This window comes from Salmo salar, chromosome ssa17, assembly GCF_905237065.1.
Source record: "Salmo salar chromosome ssa17, Ssal_v3.1, whole genome shotgun sequence".
Lineage (NCBI taxonomy): Eukaryota > Metazoa > Chordata > Actinopteri > Salmoniformes > Salmonidae > Salmo > Salmo salar.
The window spans coordinates 6975907-6989586 of NC_059458.1; positions in this window are offsets into that span (position 1 = coordinate 6975907).

Here is a 13680-nt window from a genome sequence, read left to right on the forward strand (position 1 = left end):
TGCTGCTGAATCAGCCTACTTTTCCAACCTGATTGAGGAGAATTAAAAACAATCAAAAATGTTGATTTTATACTGTTGCAAAGCAAAAAAAAGAAATAAAAAAAAACGACATTCTCCAAGTGAGGATGGCTTTCGCTTCAGCAGTGATGAATTCATGAACTACTTTGACAAAAAGATAATGATCATTAGAAATAAAATGATGGACTCTTTGAATATTTGTATTTCTCCAAAACTCAGTTGTCCTGAGTCTGCACAGAACTACCAGGACCTAGGATCAATAGAGACACTCAAGTTTTTTAACCCTGTACCTCTAAACTGCCCAACTGCATACTAGACCATTGTCACAAGCGTCGATGAAAGGGGACCAAAACGCAGCGGGCATAGTGCTCATCCTCGTATATTTATTAAAGAGAGTGAACACTTAAACAAAAATAACAAACCGACAATCAACAGTTCTGTAAGGTTCACAGACTATACAGAAAGCAACCACTCACAAACCCAAAGGAAAAAACAGGCTGCCTAAGTAAGGCTTCCAATCAGAGGCAACGAAAGACACCTGCCTCTGATTGGAAACCATACTCGGCCACACATAGAAAATGAACATAGAAAAAGAAAACTAGAATATATCCCCTGGAAACAAACAAACCCCAAAACACACAGAAACAACATCCCCTGCCACGCCCTGACCATACTACAATGACAAATGACCCCTTTACTGGTCAGGACGTGACAACCATATTCCAACAAAACTACTGAAAGAGCTATTTCCTGTGCTCACTAAAATTGGCAGTAATAAAGCCTCTCCTGAAATGTAAAAAAACTACCGGCCTATATCGAATCTCCCATTCCTCTCAATTAAAAAAAAAGCTGTTGTGTAGCAACTCACTGTCTTCCTGAAGACAAATAATCTATACAAACACTCCAGTCTGGTGTTAGACACCATCAAAATACTGAGACTACATCCGTGAAGGTGCTAAATTACCTTTTAACTTTTTAGGGACAGACGTTCTAGATGTTCCGCTAGCGGAACGCCTCACCAATATCCAATGGTAGAGCGTGGCGCGAAATACAAATACCTCAGAAATGCTATAACTTCAATTTCTCAAACATATGACTATTTTACACCATTTTAAAGACAAGACTCTCGTTAATCTAACCACATTGTCCGATTTCAAAAAGGCTTTACAGCGAAAGCAAAACATTAGATTATGTCAGGAGAGTACTCTGCCAAAAATAATCACACAGCCATTTTCAAAGCAAGCATATATGTCACAAAAACCAAAACCACAGCTAAATGCAGCACTAACCTTTGATGATCTTCATCAGATGACACTCCTAGGACATTATGTTATACAATACATGCATTTTGTTCAATCAAGTTCATATTTATATCAAAAACCAGCTTTTTACATTAGCATGTGATGTTCAGAACTAGCATAACCACTGCAAACTTCTGGTGAATTTACTAAATTACTCATGATAAACGTTCACAAAAAACATAACAATTATTTGAAGAATTATAGATACAGATCTCCTTTATGCAATCGTGGTGTCAGATTTTAAAATAGATTTTCGGCAAAAGCACATTTTGCAATATTCTGAGTACATAGCCCGGCCATCATGGCTAGCTAATTTGACACCCACCAAGTTTGGCCCTCACCAAACTCAGAATTACTATAAAAAATGGGATTACCTTTGCTGTTCTTCGTCAGAATGCACTCCCAGGACTTCTACTTCAACAACAAATGTTGTTTTGGTTCCAAATAATCCATAGTTATATTGAAATTGCTCCGTTTGGTCACTATCCGAAGGGTGATGCGCGAGCGCATTTCGTGACAAAAAAATTCTAAATATTCCATTACCGTACTTCAAAGCATGTCAAACGCTGTTTAAAATCAAATGTTATGCTATTTTTCGTGTAAAATAGCAATAATATTCCAACTGGGCGACGTTGTATTCATTCAAAGGCTGAAAGAAAAAAATGGAGTAGTCTCGTGGATGCGCATCTCCAGTGTCACTGTTCCCAGCCTGACCACTCACAAATTCTCCTGCTGTTCTTCGCCCAGAGACTGCAGACACCCCATGACACTTTCTGGCGCCTTCTGAGAGCCAATGGAAGCCTTAGAAAATGTCACGTTACAGGACAGATGCTGTATTTTTGATAGAGATGCAATAGAAGGACAACATATTGTCAGACAGGGCGCTTCCTGTATGGAATCTTCTCAGATTTTGGCCTGCCATATGAGTTCTGTTATACTCACAGACACCATTCAAACAGTTATAGAAACTGTGTGTTTTCTATCCAAATCTACTAATTTTATGCATATTCTAGTTTCTGGGCAGGAGTAGTAACCAGATTATATCGGATACGTTTTTTATCCGGCTGTGAAAATACTGCCCCCTATCCCAAACAGGTTAATGGTGTCAGACCAAGGCTCTGCGTCTGTCCTTGTGCTCTTAGACTTTAGCACCATTTCTGACACCATCAATTCCGATTTTGACCCCATTTGGGGATGGTTTGTTCTCTGACAAATTAATGGTAAGTTCGTGTTCCTCAATGTTCCGTTTTAGGACCACTATTGTTTTCACTATATATTTTACCTCTTGGTAAAGAGGAAACACAATGTCAACTTTCACTGCTATGTGGACAACAAACAGATGTACATTTAGATGAAACATGGTGATGCCCCAAAATTACCTACCCTGGAAGCCTGTGTTTCAGACATAATGATGTGGATGGAGGCACATTTTTCACTTTTAAATTTCAACAAAACAGAGATGCTAGTTCTAGGTCACAAGAAACAATCTGACAATTAATCTTGATGGTTGTACAGTCATCGCAAATTACACAGGGAAGGACCTCGGCATTTTTCTGGACCCTGATCTCTCTTTAGATGAACATACAGTATCAAGAATATTTCTAGGGCAGCTTTTTTCCATTTTCATAACAATGCAAAAAATCTAAAATGTTTTGTCCAAAAATGATGTAGAAAAACTAATCCATGCCTTTTCACTTTAAGATTAGTCTACCGCAATGCTCTACTCTCCGGCTACCCGGATAAAGCAATAAATACACTAAATTTGGCTGCTAGAATATTGACTAGAACCTCAAAAATCTAGCATATTACTCCAGTGCTAGCCTCTCTACACTGGCTTCCAGTTGAGGCAAGGGCTGATTTCAATGTTTTTTTGCTAACCTATAAAGCATCACATTGTCACGTCCTGACCAGTATAAGGGTTATTTGTTATTGTATTTTGGTCAGGATGTGGCAGAGGGTATTTTGTTTATGTGGTTCGGGGTGGTGATTTATTTAGTAGGGTGTTTGTTTAGTTAGTTCTGGGTTTTTGGGGTTATGTTCTATGTTTGTATTTCTATGTGGGCTCTAGTCTTTTGTATTTCTATGTCTAGTTTATTGGGGTTGGACTCTCAATTGGAGGCAGGTGTTTTCTAGTTGCCTCTGATTGAGAGTCCTATATATGGGTATGTGTTTGGTTTAGTGTTTGTGGGAGATTGTTCTTGGATTGCTGTGTTGCCTTCAAGACTGTTGTTCGTCGTTCATCGTGTTGTTATTTTTGTATACGTGTTTGTTTGGTTTTTCCTTATTTTCCTGTCAATAAAGAAGATGAGTATACACTTCCCTGCTGCATTTTGGTCTCATCACTACGACAATTGTGACACACATGGACTTGCTCCAACTTTGTTCTCTGATTTGGTCCTGCCGTACATACTGTACCTACACATACGCTATGGTCAGAAGACGTAGGCCTCGCTATTCTCCCTAGACTTTGTAGGCAAACAGCTGGAGGCATGGCTTTCTCCTATTTATCTCTATTTTTATGGAATGGTCTGCCTATCCATGTGAGAGACGTAGACTCAGTCTCGACTTTTAAGTCTTTCCTGAAGACTCATCTCTTCAGTGGGTCCTATGATTGAGTGTAGTCTGGCCCAGGGGTGTGAAGGTGAACAGCAAGGCACTTGACTGACGAAGCACCCTTGCTGTCTCGGACAGGGCCACACTATCCCTGACCCCCCCTGTCTCAGCCTCCAGTATCTGTGCTGCAATAGTCTATGTGCCGGGGGGCTAAGAACCCTGACCAGTTCACAGGACATACTACCTTGCCCTGGCCCTGCTGTTTTCGACCATCTCTCTCTCTCCCTCTCTCTCTCTCTACCGCACCTGCTGTCTCGACCTCTGAATGCTCGGCTATGAAAAGCCAACTGACATTTACTCCTGAGGTGCTGACCTACTGCACCCTCTACAACCACTGTGATTATTGTTTGACCTGCTGGTCATCTATGAATGTTTGAACATCTTGAAGAACAATCAGACCTTAATGGCCATGTACTCTTGTAATCTCCACCCAGCACAGACAGAAGAGGACTGGCCAGCCATTAAAGCCTTGTTCCTCTCTATGTTCCTGCATTTCTAGGGAGTTTTTCCTAGCCACTATGCTTCTACATCTGCATTGCTTGCTGTTTGGTGTTTTAGACTGTGTTTCTGTATAAGCACTTTGACATTTGCTGATGTAAAAAAGGCTTTATAAATACATTTGATTGATTTATGGATATTTATTGCACTACTTGTGACCAGGGCCTATACGGCTCTGGTCAAAAGTAGTGCACTAGACTAGGGAATAGGGTGCCATTTGGAATGTACAGACTCCGCTGCCTGTCCTATTGTGTACTACTTTGTGTTGAGTCAGTGACCAATCAGAGAGGGAGCTAAGCATCATGGGTAATGATGGTGAGTGACAGTGATGAAAGGAGAAAGCCATTTAATTGGATCATTTTTAGGACCAATCTGAGTGGGAGTCTGACGGAGAAGCCTTGTAAAATCACAGCAGTGTGTGTGCACAGACATGCATCTGTGTGTGTGTGCGCCTGCATGTGTGTGATGCATGAGCACAGGAGAGTGCACCCTTATGCTAAGAATTTACCTTCATCATTAGGTCTTTCATCCATCTATTATTTGGATGAAGGGATATGTCATCTTCTTTGATCCTTTCTATCTGAGTACGTATTCTCTGCTGGAGGCAAAAGCAGCCTGATGTCTGAGCAAAAGTGATTGAATCCCTCTGATGTAATTGAATAATCATAATTTTATGAATAAAGAGCTACCTATTAATGTTTGAAAATTAGCACAGAATTAAAGGGGCAGTCTGCGATTCAAACAACAACAAAGCGTTCACCCTGGTCAAATTCCCAAATTGATGTACCAATCCCAGATTTCCCCTTCAATAGATAGAGGTTCAGAGTTTGTGTATTAGGCTATTTGCTTATTCTCTTTCTTCCCTAGTTGGTATCTTCTCTAGTAGGTTCTGTCTTACCTAGTAGGTTCAAATTTGGACAAATACTAAAAGTTAAAAGGGAGTAGATTTAACTCACACATCGGTCTTGCTCTTCGCTTGCGTGTAATTGGCACTTTATTCTCCCCCACAAAGAAATCGGAGGGGAGACCATGGCTCTGTCTTAGTCCGTTCGTACGTTAGTAATTCCAAACTTTGAACAAGCATATCTCCTGTCCCATTTGAGCTTGAATTGTTGTCACTAATTGACGAAAGGGGAGGCGCTGCATCATTCGTTGGGGATGACATCTTTACTGTTGCCTTGTTATTCATTAAAGTGATTGAACGGGATCAACCTCTTCAGCGTCTCATCCCGTCAGCGGGATCAAAATCCAGCGAAAAATCATATCGCCATTAGCATAACAAAATTTAATAATTTGAAAAATAAAAATAAATAAAAATAAATAAAAATATTTTCGTTTTATAGATACACCTCTCCTGAATCGACCCACGTCGTCCGATTTCAAAAAAGTTTTACAGGAAAAGCAAATCATTAGATTATGTTAGAGGAGTCCATCGTAAAAAGCAGCAACATGGCCATTTTCCGACCAACCACTTGCATCACAAATAACCAAAAAACAGCTAAATGCAGCACTAACCTTTTACAAACTTCATCAGATGACACACCTAGGACATCATGTTACACAATGCATGCATTCTTTTGTTCAATAAAGTTCATATTTATATATGAAAACAGCATTTTACATCGGCGTCTGACGTTGACTAACTATTTTCCCGTCAAAAGCATCCGATGAAACAGTGCTACATTTTACTGAATTAATATTCAAAAACATGTTTAAAATGTAATATTGTCATTCTAAGATTTATAGATGAATATCTCTTGAAAGCACCTGTCATACCAGATTTAAAAATAACTTTACTGGGTAATCACACTTAGCGATAAAAGGGGATGCGATACTCAGAAAATGACCTAGTAAATACAGCTCGGCGCCATCTTGGAACAATCGCAGATCACATCTAATGTTGTATAATATTGTCAATAATCCCTTACCTTTAGTTGTCTTCATCAGAAAGCACTTCCAGGAATCCCAGGTCCACAACAGATGTATTTTCGGTCGAAAAAGTCCATCCTTTATGTTCCATTAGCATGCTGTTGTTAGCGCGTCTCAAGGCAGTATCCAAAAGCTCTGCCGGCTGCGGGACAGCCGTGTCGGAAAAAAGCTATTTTTTCCCATTTAGGTTCGTTCAAACATGTCAAACGTTGTATAACATAAATCTTCAGGGCCTGTTTCAACAAGAGAGCCAATAAGATTCGAGGGGGACGATTTCAATGTGTTTCAAAACGTTTCCAAAGGTGGGGGTAGACAGGGCCGCCGGCGTCATAATGGTGATGGCCCTCCCGCTGTGACCAATTTCCAACGCGTCTCATTGACTGAGTTTCGACAGTAGAAGGCTCAAAACACTTTGTAAAGACTGGCGACATCTTGTGGAAGCAATAGGAAGTGCTCAAATAACGATAGTTCACGGTGTGAATAATAGGCAACGACGTGAAGTTGAGTCCACAATTCAGAATTCCACTTCCTGTTTCAATCGGTCTCGGGGTTTTGACTGCCATATGAGTTCTGTTATACTCACAGACACCATTCAAACAGTTTTAGAAACTTTAGGGTGTTTTCTATCCACAGGTATTAATTATATGCATATCCTAGCTTCTGAGTCTGATTAGTAGGCCGTTGAAATGGGCACGAATTTTTTCCAAAATGCGCTGTGGCGCCCCCTATCCTAGGGTAACGTCAAGAGGTTAAGCACTTACAAATACATAATATATACAAATTGCAGGATTTACAACAACAACAAAAAATCTGGGATGTAACACATCATACGAAATGGTTGACGTTGTACACAATTGTGTATAATTTCCGTCAACCCGTTTTGGCTCGTGAGCACTACTTTCAAAACTACTAGCTGAAATTATACAAAAACTCTGCTGCATCACTTTAACAATATGATTTTAACTGGCAATGTATCTAGATAAACTTCTTTAAAATTAATAAAAGCACATGAGTAAAGCAGGCACATATAAGCAGGGACCCCCTGGTCAGTTTCATACACTTGACCTTAGACCTGAATGAGCGAACTGATGTCCTGTTGACAGTATTAATATGGAAATACAGCTCCATGTAGAATGAAGATATTTATCAAAGTCAATAGATTGCAAGAGGGTAACTAGTGTTAAGGGACAGTGTATCCTATTCCCAGACCGTTGGTTGTGTAGATCCAGCTATATTCCTCAACCCCCCCCCAAAAAATGGAAAAGATAAGCACCAAATTAACCTAGGTATTTAGATGTTGCTTATCTTTCCAATTCATTGGTGATTGAGGCCTATAGCTGGATCTACACAATTGATGGGTTTGTTGACATATCTCAAAAATAGTCTACCAGTCTCCTTTTGTGGTCTGGAAAAATGAAACTTTCATCTAAAAGTGAAATGCCCAAGGAGTGCTTAATCTACAGTTAAACTATACTGGTGGAAGCGACACAATATTAGCCTTATAGTATTATTGTATAGTATTTCTCAGATCAGCATCACACACAGTCATCATAATCTTCTTCACAGGAGTCTTCTGGGGAGTCAGCCCCTGCTGCTGCAGCCATAGTGGTCATCTCCACATTAGACGAGCCAGCCTGTGGGGATTCTTCATTGGAACACTGCATTATACTGCCCTCTGGTGCTGGGATCCACACAGGACAGCATTTTCCTGCAGGTCACAGGGGTGACATTCGGTGACATTCAGTAACATAAGGGGCCCAAGTGGACCACTAGACCCTACACGCTATACACTTGTGGAGATCTGAGAGGATTTGACAGGTGCAATCAATATGATAACAACTCCACCTTGCCCTCGGAAAGGCTAGGTGGACGTTTTTTCATTTTGCTTATAGCGATCAAATAATCCCAAAAGGTTTAGCTATCCATTTGGGATTGGTCCAAAGTCTCCCAACAACGATTTCATAACAAAACATAAAAGGAAATGTAAAACATGGATATTGTCCTCTGTTTGTTTAGATTATTTTGGCTGGAGTAGGAAGATTGGTACCATACCTTTATCTTTCATAACCCAACGCCCACACAACCCCATGACAACCAAAGTGAGAGACACGAACAAGACGATGCGCATGATGTTCCCGATGACACTGAGCTTGTCTTTAGAAAAGGCAAAAAATACAAAAAAAGTGTTAGGTAATCTGTTGGATGTCTACATTGTTATGCATTTCTAAAATAATTACAATATAAACAGAAATGTAAATGTGATGATAATAGGTTAAAACATCTCCCCAGCAGTGTGTGAGTGAGATTGAAAAAGCGCAGAATTTTTTTGATGAATAACTGTACGTAAAGGTGATTTGTTCATACTGAAATGTCATGACTCTCCTGTGAGGATCCGAAGGATCAGGTTACAGTGGGTCAGCTCTACAGCACCCTCTCTCTCCCACAGAGGGGGAGAGGGAAGAAGTTGGCCAGTTTTATGATGGTCATAAATACCTTGCAGGAACTGTCTCTCATTTGGCATGCAGGCTTGAGGGTAAAGAACCCTTTCGTTAAAAGGAGATTCTTCCTGCCAAAACTACAACATCCCAAAATGGATAATGACACAGTATTCCTAACACAAATAATGTGGGAAATGGTTGGTGGGGCACTAAACAATAATCATGTCAAATCAGTTGGTGTTTTGTGATATAATTAAGGACTGTATAACCAAATAACGGTAACTCTACAAATGTGTGCGTCCCAGTTATCAGATTTACATTTAACCTCTATGGGCTAGGTGGGACGCTTGCGTCCCACCTACGTAACAGCCACTTGCAGCCTGTGGCGCGATTTTCAAAACCTTAAAAATCCTATTACTTCAATTTCTCAAACATATGACTATTTTACAGCTATTTAAAGACAAGACTCTCGTTAATCTAACCACACTGTCCGATTTCAAAAAGGCTTTACAACGAAAGCAAAACATTAGATTATGTCAGCAGAGTACCAAGCCAGAAATAATCAGACACCCATTTTTCAAGCCAGCATATAATGTCACCAAAACCCAGAAGACAGCTAAATGCAGCGCTCACCTTTGATGATCTTCATCAGATGACAACCCTAGGACATTATGTTATACAATACATGCATGTTTTGTTCAATCAAGTTCATATTTATATCAAAAACCAGCTTTTACATTAGCATGTGACGTTCAGAACTAGAATACCCCCGCAAACTTACGGGGAATTCGCTAACATTTTACTAAATTACCACGATAAACGTTCACAAAAAGCATAACAATTATTTTAAGAATTATAGATACAGACCTCTCTATGCACTCGATATGTCCGATTCTTAAAATAGCTTTTTGGTGAAAGCACATTTTGCAATATTCTAAGTATATAGCCCAGGCATCACGGGCTCGCTATTTAGACATCCGGCAAGTTTAGCACTCACCATAATCATATTTACTATTATAAAAATGTCATTACCTTTTGTTGTCTTCGTCAGAATGCACACCCAGGACGTCTACTTCAATAACAAATGTTGGTTTGGTCCAAAATAATCCATCGTTATATCCGAATAGCGGCGTTTTGTTCGATGCGTTCCAGACACTATCCGAAATAGTAAAGAAGTGTCGCGCGCTTGGCGCAATTCCTGACAATAAAATTCAAAGTATTCAATTGCCGTACGTCGAAGCATGTCAACCGCTGTTTAAAATCAATTTTTACGTCATTTTTCTCGTAGAAAAGCGGTAAAATTCCGACAGGGAATCTCCTTTTCGGCAAACAGAGGAAAAAAATCCCAAAGGCGGGGGCGGTCGGGGTCACGCGCATAAGCTAGTGTCTCTTGATGGGCCACTTGAGAAAGGCGATAATGTGTTTCAGCCTGGGGCTGGAATGACGACATTCTCTTTTTCCCGGGCTATGAGAGCCTATGGACGACGTGGGAAGTGTCACGTTAGAGCAGAGATCCTTAGTAAATGATAGAGATGGCAAAGAAGTTCCAGAAATGGTCAGACAGGCCACTTCCTGTAAAGGAATCTCTCAGGTTTTGACCTGCCATTTGAGTTCTGTTATACTCACAGACACCATTCAAACAGTTTTAGAAAATTTAGGGTGTTTTCTATCCATATGTAATAAGTATATGCATATTCTAGTTACTGAGTAGGAGTGGTAACCAGATTAAATCGGGTATGTTTTTTATCCAGCCGTGTCAATGCTGCCCCCTAGCCCTAACAGGTTAAGAATTATAGATACAGACCTCCTCTATGCACTCGATATGTCCGATTTTAAAATAGCTTTTTGGTGAAAGCACATTTTGCTATATTCTAAGTACAGAGCCCAGGCATCACGGGCTCGCTATTTAGACACCCGGCAAGTTTAGCACTCACCATAATCATATTTACTATTATAAAAGTTTGATTACCTTTTGTTGTCTTCGTCAGAATGCACACCCAGGACTGCTACTTCAATAACAAATGTTGGTTTGGTCCAAAATAATCCATCGTTATATCCGAATAGCGGCGTTTTGTTTGTGCGTTCCAGACACTATCCGAAATGGTAAAGAAGTGTCGCGCGCATGGCGCAATTCGTGACAATAAAATTCTAAATATTCCATTACCGTACTTCGAAGCATGTCAACCGCTGTTTAAAATCAATTTTTACGCCATTTTTCTCGTAGAAAAGCGATAATATTCCGACAGGGAATCTCCTTTTCGGCAAACAGAGGAAAAAAATCACAAAGGCGGGGGCGGTCGGGTCACGCGCATAAGCCCAGAGTCCCTTGATCGGCCACTTGAGAAAGGCGATAATGTGTTTCAGCCTGGGGCTGGAATGACGACATTCTGTTTTTTCCCGGGCTCTGAGCGCCTATGGACGACGTGGGAAGTGTCACGTTAGAGCAGAGATCCTTAGTAAAAGATAGAGATGGAAAAGAAGTTCAAGAAATGGTCAGACAGGCCACTTCCTGTAAAGGAATCTCTCAGGTTTTGTCCTGCCATTTGAGTTCTGTTATACTCACAGACACCATTCAAACAGTTTTAGAAACTTTAGGGTGTTTTCTATCCATATGTAATAAGTATATGCATATTCTAGTTACTGGGTAGGAGTGGTAACCAGATTAAATCGGGTATGTTTTTTATCCAGCCGTGTCAATACTGCCCCCTAGCCCTAACAGGTTAAATGTTGTAAACTTATATGATTTAAGATGAACAAATTTGTGAGAAGATGAAATGTGATTTTAGCCTTCCAAATGAGATAATTGTTTTTCATGTAAAATTTTAACCTCTCTGGGCTAGGCGGGACGAATTCGTCCCACCTACGCAACAGCCAGTTGAATCCCGTGGCGCGTTTTTCAAATACCTTAGAAATGCTATTACTTCAATTCCTCAAACATATGACTATTTTACAGCATTTTAAAGACAAGTCTCTCGTTAACCTCTCTAGGCAGGCGGGACGAATTCGTCCCACCTACGTAACAGCCACGGCTAGCTTGTGGCGCGATTTTCAAAACCTTAAAAATCCTATTACTTCAATTTCTCAAACATATGACTATTTTACAGCCATTTAAAGATAAGACTCTCGTTAATCTAACCACACTGTCCGATTTCAAAAAGGCTTTACAACGAAAGCAAAACATTAGATTATGTCAGCAGAGTACCAAGCCAGAAATAATCAGACACCCATTTTTCAAGCCAGCATATAATGTCACCAAAACCCAGAAGACAGCTAAATGCAGCACTCACCTTTGATGATCTTCATCAGATGACAACCCTAGGACATTATGTTATACAATACATGCATGTTTTGTTCAATCAAGTTCATATTTATATCAAAAACCAGCTTTTTACATTAGCATGTGACGTTCAGAACTAGCATACCCCCCGCAAACTTACGGGGAATTCGCTAACATTTTACTAAATTACTCACGATAAACGTTCACAAAAAGCATAACAATTATTTTAAGAATTATAGATACAGACCTCCTCTATGCACTCGATATGTCCGATTTTAAAATAGCTTTTTGGTGAAAGCACATTTTGCAATATTCTAAGTATATAGCCCAGGCATCACGGGCTCGCTATTTAGACATCCGGCAAGTTTAGCACTCACCATAATCATATTTACTATTATAAAAATGTCATTACCTTTTGTTGTCTTCGTCAGAATGCACACCCAGGACGTCTACTTCAATAACAAATGTTGGTTTGGTCCAAAATAATCCATCGTTATATCCGAATAGCGGCGTTTTGTTCGTGCGTTCCAGACACTATCCGAAATAGTAAAGAAGTGTCGCGCTTGGCGCAATTCCTGACAATAAAATTCAAAGTATTCAATTGCCGTACGTCGAAGCATGTCAACCGCTGTTTAAAATCAATTTTTACGTCATTTTTCTCGTAGAAAAGCGGTAAAATTCCGACAGGGAATCTCCTTTTCGGCAAACAGAGGAAAAAAATCCCAAAGGCGGGGCGGTCGGGGTCACGCCCATAAGCTAGTGTCTCTTGATGGGCCACTTGAGAAAGGCGATAATGTGTTTCAGCCTGGGGCTGGAATGACGACATTCTCTTTTTCCCGGGCTATGAGAGCCTATGGACGACGTGGGAAGTGTCACGTTAGAGCAGAGATCCTTAGTAAATGATAGAGATGGCAAAGAAGTTCCAGAAATGGTCAGACAGGCCACTTCCTGTAAAGGAATCTCTCAGGTTTTGACCTGCCATTTGAGTTCTGTTATACTCACAGACACCATTCAAACAGTTTTAGAAAATTTAGGGTGTTTTCTATCCATATGTAATAAGTATATGCATATTCTAGTTACTGAGTAGGAGTGGTAACCAGATTAAATCGGGTATGTTTTTTATCCAGCCGTGTCAATGCTGCCCCCTAGCCCTAACAGGTTAAGAATTATAGATACAGACCTCCTCTATGCACTCGATATGTCCGATTTTAAAATAGCTTTTTGGTGAAAGCACATTTTGCTATATTCTAAGTACAGAGCCCAGGCATCACGGGCTCGCTATTTAGACACCCGGCAAGTTTAGCACTCACCATAATCATATTTACTATTATAAAAGTTTGATTACCTTTTGTTGTCTTCGTCAGAATGCACACCCAGGACTGCTACTTCAATAACAAATGTTGGTTTGGTCCAAAATAATCCATCGTTATATCCGAATAGCGGCGTTTTGTTTGTGCGTTCCAGACACTATCCGAAATGGTAAAGAAGTGTCGCGCGCATGGCGCAATTCGTGACAATAAAATTCTAAATATTCCATTACCGTACTTCGAAGCATGTCAACCGCTGTTTAAAATCAATTTTTACGCCATTTTTCTCGTAGAAAAGC